General features: G+C 47.1%; 1 protein-coding gene across 2 annotated transcripts in view; it reads right to left on the bottom strand.

Moving 5' to 3' along the window:
* MYRIP (myosin VIIA and Rab interacting protein) overlaps nucleotides 1-7,744 on the bottom strand; it is an 835,957-nt gene extending 828,213 nt beyond the window's left edge. The window contains exon 1 of one of the 2 annotated variants that reach the window (XM_063922392.1): nucleotides 7,252-7,744. The gene's annotated coding sequence lies outside the window, so the exon portion shown is untranslated. The remainder of the gene's footprint in view (nucleotides 1-7,251) is intronic. The other variant, XM_063922393.1, reaches the window with a different exon arrangement.
* Nucleotides 7,745-16,370: the final 8,626 nt, after the last annotated feature.

Here is a 16,370-nt window from a genome sequence, read left to right as displayed (position 1 = left end):
CCGCCAATTCTGACACGCGCCTGGCTGAAGCCAGGGCCAATAGCATTACCACTTTCCATGTGAGATACTTTAAGTCCACAGTGGTGAGTGGTTCAAACCAATGTGATTTTAGGAACCCCAAAACCACATTGAGATCCCAAGGTGCCACTGGAGGCACAAAAGGAGGCTGTATATGCAGCACCCCTTTGACAAACGTCTGAACTTCAGGAACTGAAGCCAGTTCTTTTTGGAAGAAGATCGACAGGGCCGAAATTTGAACCTTAATGGACCCTAATTTTAGGCCCATAGACAGTCCTGTTTGCAGGAAATGCAGGAAACGACCCAGTTGAAATTCCTCTGTAGGGGCCTTCCTGGCCCCGCACCACGCAACATATTTACGCCAAATACGGTGATAATGCTGCACGGTTACATCCTTCCTGGCTTTGATCAGGGTAGGGATGACTTCATCCGGAATGCCTTTTTCCTTCAGGATCCGGCGTTCAACCGCCATGCCGTCAAACGCAGCCGCGGTAAGTCTTGGAACAGACAGGGTCCCTGCTGGAGCAGATCCCTTCGTAGAGGTAGAGGCCACGGGTCCTCCGTGAGCATCTCTTGAAGTTCCGGGTACCAAGTCCTTTGTTGAGGCGTGACGCCATCATGTCCACCTTTGGTTTTTCCCAACGGTTCACAATCATGTGGAAGACTTCTGGGTGAAGTCCCCACTCTCCCGGGTGGAGGTCGTGCCTGCTGAGGAAGTCTGCTTCCCAGTTGTCCACTCCCGGAATGAACACTGCTGACAGTGCTATCACATGATTTTCCGCCCAGCGAAGAATCCTTGCAACTTCTGCCATTGCCCTTCTGCTTCTTGTGCCGCCCTGTCTGTTTACGTGGGCGACTGCCGTGATGTTGTCTGACTGAATCAGCACCGGCTGACCTTGAAGCAGAGGTCGTGCTAGGCTTAGAGCATTGTAGATGGCCCTTAGCTCCAGGATATTTATGTGAAGTGATGTCTCCAGGCTTGACCACAAGCCCTGGAAATTTCTTCCTTGTGTGACTGCTCCCCAGCCTCTCAGGCTGGCATCCGTGGTCACCAGGACCCAGTCCTGAATGCCGAATCTGCGGCCCTCTAGAAGATGAGCCCTCTGCAACCACCACAGAAGAGACACCCTTGTCCTTGGAGACAGGGTTATCCGCTGATGCATCTGAAGATGCGATCCGGACCATTTGTCCAGCAGATCCCACTGGAACGTTTTTGCGTGGAATCTGCCGAATGGAATCGCTTCGTAGGAAGCTACCATCTTTCCCAAGACTCTTGTGCATTGATGCACTGAGACTTGCCCCGGTTTCAGGAGGTTTCTGACCAGTTCAGATAACTCCCTGGCTTTCTCCTCCGGAAGGAACACCTTTTTCTGGACTGTGTCCAGAATCATCCCTAGGAACAGAAGACGTGTTGTCGGAACCAGCTGCGATTTTGGGATATTTAGAATCCAGCCGTACTGTCGTAGCACTACCTGAGATAGGGCTACACCGACTTCCAACTGTTCTCTGGATCTTGCTCTTATCAGGAGATCGTCCAAGTAAGGGATAATTAAAACGCCTTTTCTTCGAAGAAGAATCATCATTTCGGCCATTACCTTGGTAAAGACCCGAGGTGCCGTGGATAATCCAAACGGCAGCGTCTGAAACTGATAGTGACAGTTTTGTATTACAAACCTCAGGTACCCTTGATGAGAAGGGTAAATGGGGACATGGAGGTAGGCATCTTTGATGTCCAGAGACACCATATAGTCCCCCTCTTCCAGGTTCGCGATCACTGCTCTGAGTGACTCCATCTTGAATTTGAACCTTTGTATGTAAGTGTTCAAAGACTTCAGATTTAAAATTGGTCTCACCGAGCCGTCCGGCTTCGGTACCACAAACAGCGTGGAATAATACCCCTTCCCTTGTTGCAGGAGGGGTACTTTGATTATCACCTGCTGGGAATACAGCTTGTGAACTGCCTCCAATACTGCCTCCCTGTCGGAGGGAGACGTTGGTAAAGCAGACTTCAGGAACCGGCGAGGGGGAGACGTCTCGAACTCCAATTTGTACCCCTGGGATACTACTTGCAGGATCCAGGGGTCCACTTGCGAGTGAGCCCACTGCGCGCTGAAATTCTTGAGACGGGCCCCCACCGTGCCTGAGTCCGCTTGTAAGGCCCCAGCGTCATGCTGAGGACTTGGCAGAAGCGGGGGAGGGCTTTTGTTCCTGGGAAGTGGCTGCTTGTTGCAGTCTTTTTCCCCTTCCTCTGCCCCGGGGCAGAAAGGAGGAACCTTTTGCCCGTTTGCCCTTATGGGGACGAAAGGACTGAGCCGGATAAGACGGCTTCTTATGTTGAGAGGTTACCTGGGGTAAAAATGTGGATTTCCCAGCAGTTGCCGTGGCCACCAGGTCCGATAGACCGACCCCAAATAACTCCTCCCCTTTATAAGGCAATATTTCCATATGCCGTTTAGAGTCCGCATCACCCGACCACTGTCGCGTCCATAATCCTCTTCTGGCAGAAATGGACAGCGCACTCACTCTTGATGCCAGCGTGGAAATATCCCTCTGTGCATCTCGCATATATAGAAATGCATCTTTTAAATGCTCTATAGTCAACAATATACTGTCCCTATCCAGGGTATCAATATTTTCAGTCAGGGAATCCGACCAAGCCACCCCAGCGCTGCACATCCAGGCTGAGGCGATTGCTGGTCGCAGTATAACACCAGTATGTGTGTATATACTTTTAAGGATATTCTCCAGTTTTCTGTCACCTGGTTCCTTGAGGGCGGCCGTATCAGGAGACGGTAACGCCACTTGTTTTGATAAGCGTGTGAGCGCTTTATCCACTCTAGGGGGTGTTTCCCAACACGCCCTAACCTCTGGCGGGAAAGGGTATAATGCCAATAACTTTTTTGAAATTATCAGTTTTTTATCGGGGGAAACCCACGCTTCATCACACACCTCATTTAATTCGTCTGATTCAGGAAAAACTACAGGTAGTTTTTTCACACCCCACATAATACCCTTTTTAGTGGTACTTGCAGTATCAGAAATGTTTAACACCTCTCTCATTGCCGTGATCATGTAACGTGTGGCCCTACTGGAAGTCACGTTTGTCTCCTCACCGTCGACACTGGAGTCAGTATCCGTGTCGACGTCAGTATCCACCATCTGAGGTAACGGCCTTTTTAGAGACCCTGATGGTTTTTGAGACGCCTGGACAGGGACCAGCTGATTAGTCGGCTGTCTCATGTCATCAACCGTCTTTTGTAAGGAGCTGACACTGTCACGTAAATCCTTCCATAAAGCCATCCACTCAGGTGTCGACTCCTTAGGGGGTGACATCTCTATTATAGGCAATTGCCCCGCCTCCACATCATTTTCCTCCTCATACATGTCGACACAAACGTACCGACACACAGCACACGCACAGGGAATGCTCTGATAGAGGACAGGACCCCACTAGCCCTTTGGGGAGACAGAGGGAGAGTATGCCAGCACACACCAGAGCGCCATATATAGATATAGGGACAACCTTATATAAGTGTTTCTCCCTTATAGCTGCTGTATTGTTTATCACCCGCCAATCAGTGCCCCCCTCTCTTTTTTACCCTGTTTCTGTAGTGCAGGACTCCAGGGGAGAGTCAGGGAGACGTCCTTCCAGCGGAGCTGTGAGGGAAAATGGCGCCTGTGTGCTGAGGAGATAGGCTCCGCCCCCTTCTCGGCGGCCTTTCTCCCGCTTTTTTGTGAAAATCTGGCAGGGGTTAAAATTCATCCATATAGCCCAGGAGCTATATGTGATGTATTTTTAGCCAGCCAAGATGTTTCTATTGCTGCTCAGGGCGCCCCCCCCTAGCGCCCTGCACCCTCAGTGACCGGAGTGTGAAGTGTGCTGAGAAGCAATGGCGCACAGCTGCAGTGCTGTGCGCTACCTTGTGGAAGACAGGATGTCTTCTGCCGCCGATTTGCCGGACTCTTCTTGCTTCTGGCTCTGTAAGGGGGCCGGCGGCGCGGCTCCGGGACCGAGCTCCAGAGCTGGGCCTGTGAGCTGTCCCTCTGGAGCTAATGGTGTCCAGTAGCCAAGAAGCCCAATCCACTCTGCACGCAGGTGAGTTCGCTTCTTTTCCCCTTAGTCCCTCGATGCAGTGAGCCTGTTGCCAGCAGGTCTCACTGAAAATAAAAAACCTAAACTAAAACTTTCACTAAGAAGCTCAGGAGAGCCCCTAGTGTGCACCCTTCTCGTTCGGGCACAAAAATCTAACTGAGGCTTGGAGGAGGGTCATAGGGGGAGGAGCCAGTGCACACCAGGTAGTACTAAAGCTTTCTATTTGTGCCCAGTCTCCTGCGGAGCCGCTATTCCCATGGTCCTTACGGAGTTCCCAGCATCCACTAGGACGTCAGAGAAAATGACATTTCTGGATGATATCATTCAGTGTGTAGACCAGTGACGTGTGGTGGGGTGAGGCAGGGGAGGCAGAGCCTTCCTATCATACTAACGTATACGCCAAAGTGTTGACTGTATAAAGTATATGAAAAATACAAAGACTATATTAGAAAGATCTTCTTCATATTATTCTTATAATTTTTATATTCAAAACTCTGTAGTAAAAAGTCTATGCAAGGTCTTTTCCAAACATCTCTAACCAAATCTCACCAAATTTCCAGGTGTTTATACTGCTGCACCTTTATATAATGCCCACATGTACCATTTGGCTCATGTAAATCTGGCTCTGGTATGAGCCAGTGCCTCCTGTGCCTCCTGTGCCATTTACCTCACCGCACATCCCAGGTGTACGCATTATTTTGTCAACGATGCACGTTCCCGTGGGGCATTCACAAGGTCTTCTGTCGTCTGTATATACAGGGCAATTTTGACTATATTGTCTGAAACTGCATGTTCGAAGTGGTGGCAGGATGACGTCACTGAACGGTATCACTATCGATATCGTTCAGTGTATACGCTCTATCTCATTTGCCCGGGAGTTCAAGGGCAAACACTGACAATATCGCTCATGAGGCATATAGTCTAGTGTGTACCCAGCTTTATTATTACTAGACACAAATTGGGTTGCGTGGAGTGGCCACCCATAGCTCAGAAGGAGCAAGTACTGCTCTTGCCCCATCCCACCTGGTACAGAAATACCAGTATTATAGTATTTCCAAAATGATAATAAAGCTGGAAAGGCAACACAGGTATTTGTTTTCTAGAACTGTGGTAACACTGTGCCACAATTTTCATTTTTAAGCATATCAGATGTTACATAATGGTGCTACAACTATACTTTATTGGCCTGTCTATGTAATGGTAAGAGAAATAAAGGGTAGAGGAGAGGAAAATTAATAAAGAGTGGAGGGTAGAACTGGAGAAGGAAAAAGGCATCCAAACTGTATTGTTGCACCTGAGTGCCCCAATATTCGATAATTTGCATTATCCCATACCATAGGCGGATCCGGGGTGGTGGGGGGGGGGGGGGGGGGGCGCACAAGGGCCCTTGCCCCCCCTGTCGTTTCTGACTTCTTTTTTTTCTCAAAAGGAGAACAGCAGCAGCACTACTGCTATTTCCGTCAGTCAGATTTGGTAAAAGAGCCGGCAGGCACTAGGACCCGCCGCGGCTCTAACAGCAAGTCCGTGTGGTAACCAATGGGGAGGCTGGAGCTGCTACTCCAGCCTCCCCCTGCTCACACCTCAACCTACCTCCCCCACTGCCAGCCGGCCAGAGTCCAGCCCAGGCGCGGGGTTCAAATGCCAGCATCGAGTAAGACTGTTACTTATGACGGCACAGAAGGCTTCATTAGCCCTCACTGCACCGCACAGTTTCCCAGCACTTCCTCCTCCACTCCCTTTACCACCATGCTAGGTGCAGTCAAACTCAGCCTCAGCTTTGAGAAGGCGGCCCGTGTGATTGTGACAGGGCTGTCCTGCAGATGTCTTATGCTGCTTGTTGGAGATCCAGCTGGCTGCTTCTGCTAATCAAAGATGGGCAGTTCGTGTCCTGCAGTCTAAGTCTCAAAAGAAGGTATGCTGCACCTGCCACCACCAACTAAAAACTATAATAATTATATTGTGCTGAGGTACCTTCCAGGCTCCCATAACTAATGGATCTGGTGACCAACATTTCATGGCCCAATCAGCCTTTTCTTCAGGGTGAAACATTGGCAATAAACCAGGATGCGCTCCTACAGCCAATCATTACCTGATGGCGTATTCTGTGAGGCCACCCCCCCCCCGTGATACCACACCCCTTATCTGGGAGCACGCGTGCCTTAGGTGCATGTAAATATAGCTATTACCGTTCCCCTGTCATGGTGCCCCCCCCCTTTCATTTTCTTCTGGATCCGCCCCTGTCCCATACTGTATATTTATCCAGCAACATACTTTATAGCTTTACGAGCTAATCCAGAAGTCACTTTTATCATGATTTCATCTATCTATCTATCTATCTATCTATCTATCTATCTATCTATCTATCTATCGACCTAATCTGTTTATCACTCCATCAATTTCTGTATTTCTTTATATATGTTCATGTCTGGCGCATACTAACAAATGTCCATTCATTTGTGTCTGTTGTATTGATGCCATATAATCAATGCTGGCTGTTCTGTGATAATATAGTGTAGGCTGTAGGAGGACTGATATGAGTACAGTAGTATTATCGCCCCATTTCCTGACACGCTTTTGCCTCGATATGTTAGCCTTTTAAGGACAGAAAACTGCATTATTTTGCAAAATAAGGCATTGTACTGAAATATATGGGGTGTTCCATCATTTAAGTTCATACATTCATTATATTACCTTTCAATCTCTCTATCACTATCCATATACTGTAGACCAGTCATACAGTATGTAATGTAGTAAGTGCATCCCAATATTACTGGTTAGTCACACGATGACAAAAGCAAACGTTTCCAAAATTCAGCTGAATTACAAACTAGGACATTGCTCAGTGACTACAATGTAATGCTCTAATAAATAGCAATATAAACTGAAATGCTATAAATTGCCTCTATAAAATAAATATATATATATATATATATATATATATATATATATATATACTTACGATGAATACAAACATACAATTTCCTGTTGCACCATGCTACTCATGTCCTTGTGCCCTCTCAGCATAACTCCACAGGGAAGAGGCACCCAGATTATATAGAGGTACGATACTGGCCAGTGACCCCCTCCCTCGCCCACACCCACATGCAGACATTAAGGGACGTGGCAATATGGTACAGTACCTGTGTGCCAGTCTGCCTGCAGGTCCCTGGATCAGCAATCTGGTGTATAGGATTCCTAGGCTGGTGTGATGGGGATGAGGTGCCACCGGGGACGGTCTCCTGTGGCTGCAGCTGCTCGGATGCTGGGCTGCAGCACTCTCTCCTGCAGGCAGGCTGGGCTGCTGATAGATAGCAAGCAGAAGCAGCGCTGAGTGCTGTATACCGGCGGCAGCAGCTCCTCAGCGACCTTCCTATAGCCTTTTACTGTGTGTGCGCACTGCGCCGCCGCTCCCAGGCTTCCCCAGGCTGATGGGACCGGGTCACCGGCGTTTTGTGAGTCACAGCAGCAGTGCCCGACTAGTGCTGGAGGTCACTAGGTGCCAGCTGCCGGCCAATCACTAGGACAGAGGAAGAAGAGGGGGCTGTGCCAGACATCAGTAGTGCCTACTCCTGTGGAGGGAGAGACATGCTTACTGTACTGTCTCCCTGTCATGCACAGTCTCTGCCCATACTCTACACTTCATGCTTTGACGTAGAAACACATACTATTCAGAATATGCATTTATGGTAGTACACCCTCGTGTATTGTCATAGGTCGTGTATCAGAAACACAAATGTCACAGTTTTTGAATCCACTTGTAAATGTTTCTCTATTGAAGAAATGATTCATGTTGAGAGCACAAATGTACGTCTTATTCCTCCTTGCTAATTGCACTGATGTCACAATGATCTGTTCTGCATGGCTGCTGTACAAGAAGGAGTTGATGCAATTGTACCTTTTTCAGACATGCATCAGATTCCAGAGTTCTGGGATTTTGGTATGTCTGAATGCAGACACCCCGAGACATCACGATCAGGGTCATGGAGATCAGAGCCAAGAATTTCCCGAGTCTGTTGTCTGAAAGGGGTATTAGAGGTAATATGGGGTGAAGAGCTGTTGAAATGGAATGCAAATGCTGACAATAACACCTCATCTCACCCCATACTGGTATGCCACCCTTATGGGGCAGTGACATGCAGTAGAATAAAGAAAAACAGTAGGAGAGCGCTGTCTACCCTGATTCACCTGTGTCTGAACTCCGGCTTCCCAGCAGCCATTCCCAGCTTCTTCTCCAGCGATCCCCAGCATCACTTCATGCTTCACCTGTGCTTCTAAGTACAATAGTGCATTTCTATCTGCGAACCCCAGCTTCACTCAAAGCTTACCAACGATCCCAAAGTAACCATCGGTGTTCCGTCATCGATTCCAAGTCACCATCGGTGTTCCGTCATCGATCCCAAGTATTTCTCTGAACTGTGTTTCCTATTACCAGTACCAAGTCATCAGTATTCCTCTGAATTGTGTTTAATAAAACCTTTGAACTTTCCCTTGTTGTCGTGGTCACGCCTTCGGGCATTTGTTCTAAAGGTTCCCTGCATGTCCAAGAACCCTGTACTGCCTCCCAGGTACACATATATACCTCAGCCCCTACAACTGAGGCTTCCCCCTGGTCAGCACCAGCCCTCAGTTGTGACAGTACTGAACGCCCCTGAACCACGGAGGGTTACTTGTATTCCATCCAGCCGAGAGGAGAGGTCCTGGAGACAGCGGATCACATGGCCCTGTGCAGTCTCCTGACGTTCAAGGCAGGCTGCAAGTTCTTGCATCGGCCTGGTCGCTTGGACCTGGTCTCCGGCCGGATCCATTAGGTCAGTGCTTACTGTCACAACTGAGGGCTGGTGCTGACCAGGGGGAAGCCTCAGTTGTAGGGGCTGAGGTATATATGTGTACCCTGTTCTGCAGTCACCAGTGTTCAAGTATTCAGCTGTGCTCGGGCTGTTTCAGTTATTCTTCTACCCTGTTCTGCATTTCACCTGTGTGCAAGCACCTAGCCACATCCCGGCTTTCCGGTGGTCCTGTTCTGCAGTTCACCTGTGTGCAAGCACCTAGCCACATCCCGGATTTCCAGTGGTCCTGCTCTGTGGTATACCTCTGTGCAAGCATTTAGCCGCATCCCGGCTTTTCAGTGTTCCTGCTCTACAATTTACCTGTGTGCAAGTACCTAGCCATGTCCCGGCTTTCCAGCTACCCTAAACTTCAGTGCACCAGTGTTTAAGTATTCAACCAAATCCTGGCTGTTCTGTTATCCAACTCCTCAGCCCCTACAACTGAGGCTTCCCCCTGGTCAGCACCAGCCCTCAGTTGTGACAGCAACACTTGCTGTTTAGTGAACATATACTATGTATCCAATAATGCATGTACTTGAAGGGCTCCTTCCTTTATAGTTGGTAGTTTACCTATTATCTTTATACTGTAGTAAATGTCTTGATAATATTTGACTTAAATGTCACATTAGGTTTTTATGTGCATTTCTGCATGGCCATGCAATATGTTTTCAAACAGTCCAGAGCTCTCATACACAGGTAAAAATCACAATGTGATAGTCTCAGTGGGCAAACCTGTCACAACCTGATTAAATGATCATCCTCCCGGCTGCAGCTCTCATTCTCAGCCTTATCTGGAGTCCATATATAATCTCAATGGCAGTGATGTTCCTCCCGGCTGCTCGTTTGCCGTCAGCCTTATCCGGAGTATACGGTCACTTCTCCTCCTCTTATCCCCCGTTTGCAGTGGGGTGAATTCTCGGCCAGCCGGCTAGTAAGTGCACCTCCGCTGAATCCCGTCAATGGGAGATGAAACAGACGCGTTTCACCGCCTTCCAACCTCGGCGGCTTCCTCAGTGTGAATCACTCTCCCTGGCCGCACGTCCTTTTAAACACAGTTCTTTCCCGCGACCCGTGCTGGCGCTAGCGTAATACTTCTCACGCCTCCTTTACACAGCTGTCACCAGCACTTATGCATAATAGCTTATCTCATTAATCAGATCAAAGCCCCATTCTGAGCTTATCCGTATAGCAGCATCACTTACATCTATATTCAAACCTAATCATTAGAGACTCAAAGAGCTACATTTAATACTTATAGTGACATTATACATTTTCAAAAGAAATATAAATATAAACAGATACATATATACAAAAACCTCGGCCTCCTTTCTCCACATCACTGGTTACTATCCCTTCTAATGGGTGTACGTATTTTAAATAAACTATACATTATCCTCCATAATACACAACATTTCTATATCGTCTATTTAATGAATATCTATATATATATATCTATATATATATATATATATATATATATATATATAGTCTTATCCATAATACACACAAATGTAAATGTATTTAATCATTAACCATCAATATTTATATTCTATTACTCCTCACTATTATAAGCCATTTGAACAACCTGACACATATGAGTATAGCCTCCTAGGACCCCGCATTTCCCTCCCCCCCCCCATCTACACACAAATTGCTCTAAAATAACTATATTTTTTATTTTATATTTTAATTCTTTAAAAATATATGAATATATGCAGATGAGGCCATTCCTTCGATCTTTTCAATTCAAGGCTCCTCCTTAGTTATTGTACCAGATCCTCTATACCAATTCATTTTGCAATATCACATGCAGTAGAATCGTGAGTCTGGGGCTACATTAGTGCAACATGTTGTTGCACTTACTTGCGGGTAAGTGGATTGACCCACCCAACTCACTATCAGAAGGACTGACTAATGTGAAGTACAGTTGTCCACAAGGTAAGTCAAACTATATGGCGCCTACACTTTGTTCCCAGGGACATCTCTACTACACATGGGCAAATCACCAGGAAAATGGCCGCCGCTCCATTTTCGTCATGAATTTCTGTGTGCAGCGCCTGCTGTCATAGGAATCCATAGGGGCAAGTATAATTGTATGTGTGCATGGTGTGGTGGGAAACCCCTGGACCCAAGGGTCCATACGTACCACACACCCTGCACTCATAGATATGCTAATGGCACCAGCCCTTAAGCTTGGTGCAGAATAAATTGCAGTTATTTACTTTTGCATCTTTTTTTTCTCAGATGCATATACAGGTTGCGTCTCCCAAATTGAGTCTCCCATATCCAAAAATCCAAAAGGTTTTGCATGCGACTGAGATAGTGATACCTTTTGCTTTCTGAACTTTTACTGTATGTACACAAACTTTGGTTCATGTAGAGATGTGCGGGCAGTGGTGTAACTAGAAATTTTTCTCCCGTAAGTCAAAAAATTCTTTGCCCCCCCCCCCCCCCCATCCCCCATAATTGGCACTAGTAAAGGGACAAACATGCGCGCGCTGCAAAAAAAAGTTGTGGGTTCATTGAAATGGCTTCGAATAAAGGGCGTGGCATTGCAGGGAAAGACTACCTTATACCCCAGTTTTGCAACCTGCACGCCCAGACGTTAGCCACCACAGGAAAGAAAAATAATCCTGATTCATGCCCCTTACATTGTCATTTTTCCTCCTTATAGTAATGCCCAGTATACATTATGCCACATACTGCAATGGCCCTTAGACATTATGCCACACACAATAAAGCACATGACACAATATGTACACACCGTAATGCCCCCGACACATTATGCCACACACCGTAATGCCTGTGACACATTATGACAGGAATCGCAATGCCCGTTATACATTATGCTACACACTGCAATGCCCCTGATACATTATAGCACATACAATGTCTGTGACACATTATGACACACACCGCAATGTCCGTGATACATAATGCCACACACTGCAATGACCCTGAGACATTATAGCACACACAATGCCTGTGACACATTATGACACACACTGCAATGACCCTGAGACATTATACCACATACCACAATGCCCGTGATATAGTATACAACACACCGTAATGCCTGACACATTATGACACACACCGCAATGTCCGTGATACATTATGCCACACACTGCAATGACCCTGAGACATTATACCACATATCACAATGCCCGTGATATAGTATACCATACACCGTAATGCCTGTGACACATTATGACACACACCGCAATGTCCGTGATACATTATGCCACACACCGTAATGCCCATTACACATTAAGTCCTACAGTAAGTCTTCTAATTACTTTTAAATTACCTGCTCGTTGCCAGGGGTTTCATGCTCTTGGTTCCATGCACGGTGCCAGGGGTTTTCATGCTCAGGGTGTCATGCTCGTTGCCAGGGGTTTCATGCACTAGGTGTCATGCTCATTGCTAGGGGGTAGTGCTTGTTGCTAGGGCTGTGCTCCCAGTGCCACATATGCCCCCAGTGCCAGATATTCCCCCACAGTGCCAGGTACTCACATGCCCCCAGTGCCAAATATAGCCCCCCCCCCATGTGCCAGGTACACATATACCCCCCCAGTGCCACATATGCCCCCAGTGCCAGATATTCCCCCACAGTGCCAGGTACTCACATGCCCCAAGTGCCAAATATAGCCCCCCCCCCATGTGCCAGGTACACATATACCCCCCCAGTGCCACATATGCCCCCTCAGTGCCACATATGCTCCCCCTCCCCCGAATATGCTCCCCCAGTGCCAGTTAAATTCCCCCCCCGCGCGCTCCCCCGCTGTTTTGTGATGGAGGGACACGGAGGGCACAGCGCGCGCCTCTCCTGTGTCCCTCCTGCATCTCCGGCGGGTCTGTTAAAGGAAGTGCCGGTTCGTGAGCCAATCAGAGCTCACAAACGGGCACTTCATTTATTAGACCCGCCGGAGACGCAGGAGGGACACAGGAGAGGCGCGTGCTGTGCCCTCCGTGTCCCTCCATCACAGCAGCGGAGGGTTAGTGAGAGGAGACAGCAGATTGACATGCGGACGCTCGTCCGCATGTCAATCTGCGCTAAATCAGTGGCGGCACCCCCGCAGCCCTGCACCCCCAAGCCACCGCGAGGGCTGCGGGGGCAGTAGTTACGCCACTGTGTGCGGGGTTTGGATTTACTGGGTTCTTAACGCTAAATTAGCACAAGATCGGATTTGTCTGGATTTTTCTTATTGGCTATCCAAAACACGTAACAGCCTGATAGCCAATAAGATGCCATCTTGAGATCTGAGTAAATCCGTGTAAATCCGAACCCACACATCTATAGTTTCATGCACAGAATTATTAAAAATATTGTATAAAATTATCTTCAGGTTATGTGTATATGAAACATAAATGCATTTCATCCCCAAGATATATCATTATGCTATGCAAATATTCCAAAATACGGAAAAATCCCCCAAAAAATTGGTCCCAAGCAGCGGTGCCAACCGTATGGTGCAGGGGGGAACTGCTTAGCACATATAAACATATTGTACATGTTCTGATGTATGTAATATACAGCGGTTCAAGTATGCGGGTACGAAGTACCCATAAGAATTTGGCAGCGGGTACTCAGTACCACCTGCCACACACTTTGCCATTACCACAGTTATAATGTGCCACAAAGCAACAAGACCATGGTGCTTGGCAGCATGACGGCTGCTCCTACTTTGTCAGGGTTACTGGGAGTGCAACAGACGTGGCTGTATTTTCCTGTTATAATGGAGGCATTACTATATATTGTTATTAAATTGGGGGCATTACTATATACTTCTATTATACTGGAGGCATTACTATATATTAATATTATACTGGACCACACCCATTTTTCGGCACTCAGTACCACTAAGAAAATATTTGTACTTGCACCACTGGTAGTATATGCACAGGCTGGTTTCCCCGGGGATCGTCAATGCTGTATCTGGCACAACGCGGCACCCGGGAAACAGCATAAAGCGTCACACTTCTTCTGAGCCCACCTCCTGACTCCTGTGAAACTAGCCAATGGGAGTCTGGAGGCGGGCTTAGAAGGAGAGTGATGCCTTATGCTAAGCCCAGAATGCTGCATGCGCCTGATAAACACAGCACTGCCGATACCCGGTGGAACCAGCCTGCGCATATATTACATACTTCAGAACATGTATGTTTATTTGTGCTAAGCAGTTCCCACCTGCACTATAAGGTCAGCGCTACAGCCGACACTGGTCCCAAGCATTTCAGATATGGAGTACTTAACCTGTAGACCTATTTATTATAAGTACAGTTTTATTGTCTTCTATAAATCTGACAATCATATTTAGAAATTACATTAGGGGGATTTGAATGGACTAAGGGGCCTACTTAGCATTCAGAACGCTATTGGCTCAAATATTTTCGGCCATTATCGTCACGAGTATTAGCATTATTGTTCTTTTTTCACAGGTGTTCTGAAAAAATTGAGACAGACAAAGCGCTGTCGTTAGCAGGCTGTACCTGTGATATCCCCACCTGCCAACTTTGCTGTTTACTATGTAAAAGTGTAGGAGACAGGCATTTATCATTAAATATTTGCGGCTTATTCCCTGAAAACACCCATTTTTGGAGGGTAACCACAAATATTTAATATCACCTTGATGTATCTTAGAGGGACCGCAGCAGATATCTCCGATATCTCCCACATAGGTTTCTATGGGTGATGCTCCAGATTTACCAAGCTGCATTCCGCATATTGACCCCCACAGCAAACGCCATCTGAAGATAACGTTAGCTTGCTGTAGCCTATATCCAGGAGAGGATGCATGTGCAGGAGTCCCACTTCCACTCTGTTCGCCACCCTGAGATGGAGCCAGCAGCTTGTGTAACAGCATGTATAACAGTAGCATGTGTAACAGCATGTGTAGCGGCGGGATCTATTCAGATCCCTTACCGATGTGCTGTGTCCTGTGCAGCTTACCTTCCCCTCAGTGCCGCCAGCTTCCGGTGACACCGTATGCATTGATCTCCTCCCACTACGTCCGCAGACACTCGGAGGGGGGCAGCCACGGACACGGTGCCAGTTAGAGGAGTGGGGGTGGCTGTGGGCACATCAGTAAGATACAGGGGTGAATGGCCACTGACACACTGTGCCTGCGGGGTGGGGGCTTGCCGCGCACACATACAACAATGAGGAGCGAGCCAGGTGGGTGTTGGAGGGCTGCCACAGGCACACTGTACCGACAAGGGGGGAGGCGGACACATAAACAGTAAAGAGCCTGCAGGTGGTTGGGGTAGCGGGAGTCTATACAATGATCTGGTGGGGTCCCGGCAGTAAGGTAAAGTGACGGGGGCAGTGGGGGGACCTCTGTTGCCGTCGGGGAGAAGGTAGGTGGGCTGCGACTGCAGCCGGTGAGACCCGGCAATTGGGAGAAATATGTCACTTTCCTAAAAAACTCTCCGCAAAAGGAGCAGTTTTTCGGAAGTGATAAATTTATTATACAGAAATGATGAATTTTGAAAAAATTGTGAACGAGAAGGCTGAGAATTGAAAACTAAAAATTCTCAGTTCACAATTTCTTCATAATGAATATACCCTAAAGGAGAAGACAATGCATTATCTTCTGCATTAGCCTTTCCTACATTGAAGTCGGAAACTGGCGTCTTGTCCGAAAGACGTCAGTTTCCGACTTTTTTAAGTTGGAAGGGGGTCCGACCTATTCAATCCTTTCTGACAAGTCGGCAATTTCCGACTTGTCGGAAAGCACATGGATCGGCGGATAAACCGCGGATCCACGTGTTTTGCCGGATTCCACTGCCAAATCTGACAGGTTTTGGCCCTAATTCCACCAATGTCAATCCGACTTTAAAAAAAGTCGGATTGGCATTGTTGTGAACGACCAAATCCTGTTGGATTTCGCCGCTCATTGAATACTCAGATGACGGTTCCTTTCCGTTGGAAAGGATCCGACATCTATTAAATACACCCCATAGAAGTGATACTTAGGGGCAGATTTAACAACGAGTGATATTCTTGTTTTTACTCATTACAAATGATAAATTCTGCTCCAGTCAATCAGCTCCTGCCATGTGTATAAAAAATGACAGTTAGCAGCTGATTGGCTGGAGCACCATCTATCATTTGTAACAAGTGATAACAAGAATATCACTCATTGTTAAATCTGCCCCTTAGTACATAGGGGTATATTTACTAAAATTTGATTTTTGGAATCATCTTTATGAATCTTCAAAATCAATTGAAATTGATTATTTTAGATTTTCTAAAATCCTAAAAAAAATCCCTCATTTACTAAAAATCGATTTTGCATTCGATTTTCATATCAAATTCAATGTGGATTCATGTTTGGAAGGGATTTTGATTTGAATTTATGAAATCCCTTCCAAAATCGAACCTAAAATCCCCATTAAAATCACCAGCAAATTCAAAATCGAACAGAGCTTCC

The sequence above is a fragment of the Pseudophryne corroboree genome, chromosome 5, assembly GCF_028390025.1.
Source record: "Pseudophryne corroboree isolate aPseCor3 chromosome 5, aPseCor3.hap2, whole genome shotgun sequence".
Lineage (NCBI taxonomy): Eukaryota > Metazoa > Chordata > Amphibia > Anura > Myobatrachidae > Pseudophryne > Pseudophryne corroboree.
This window is presented reverse-complemented; position numbering and strand designations above follow the sequence as displayed.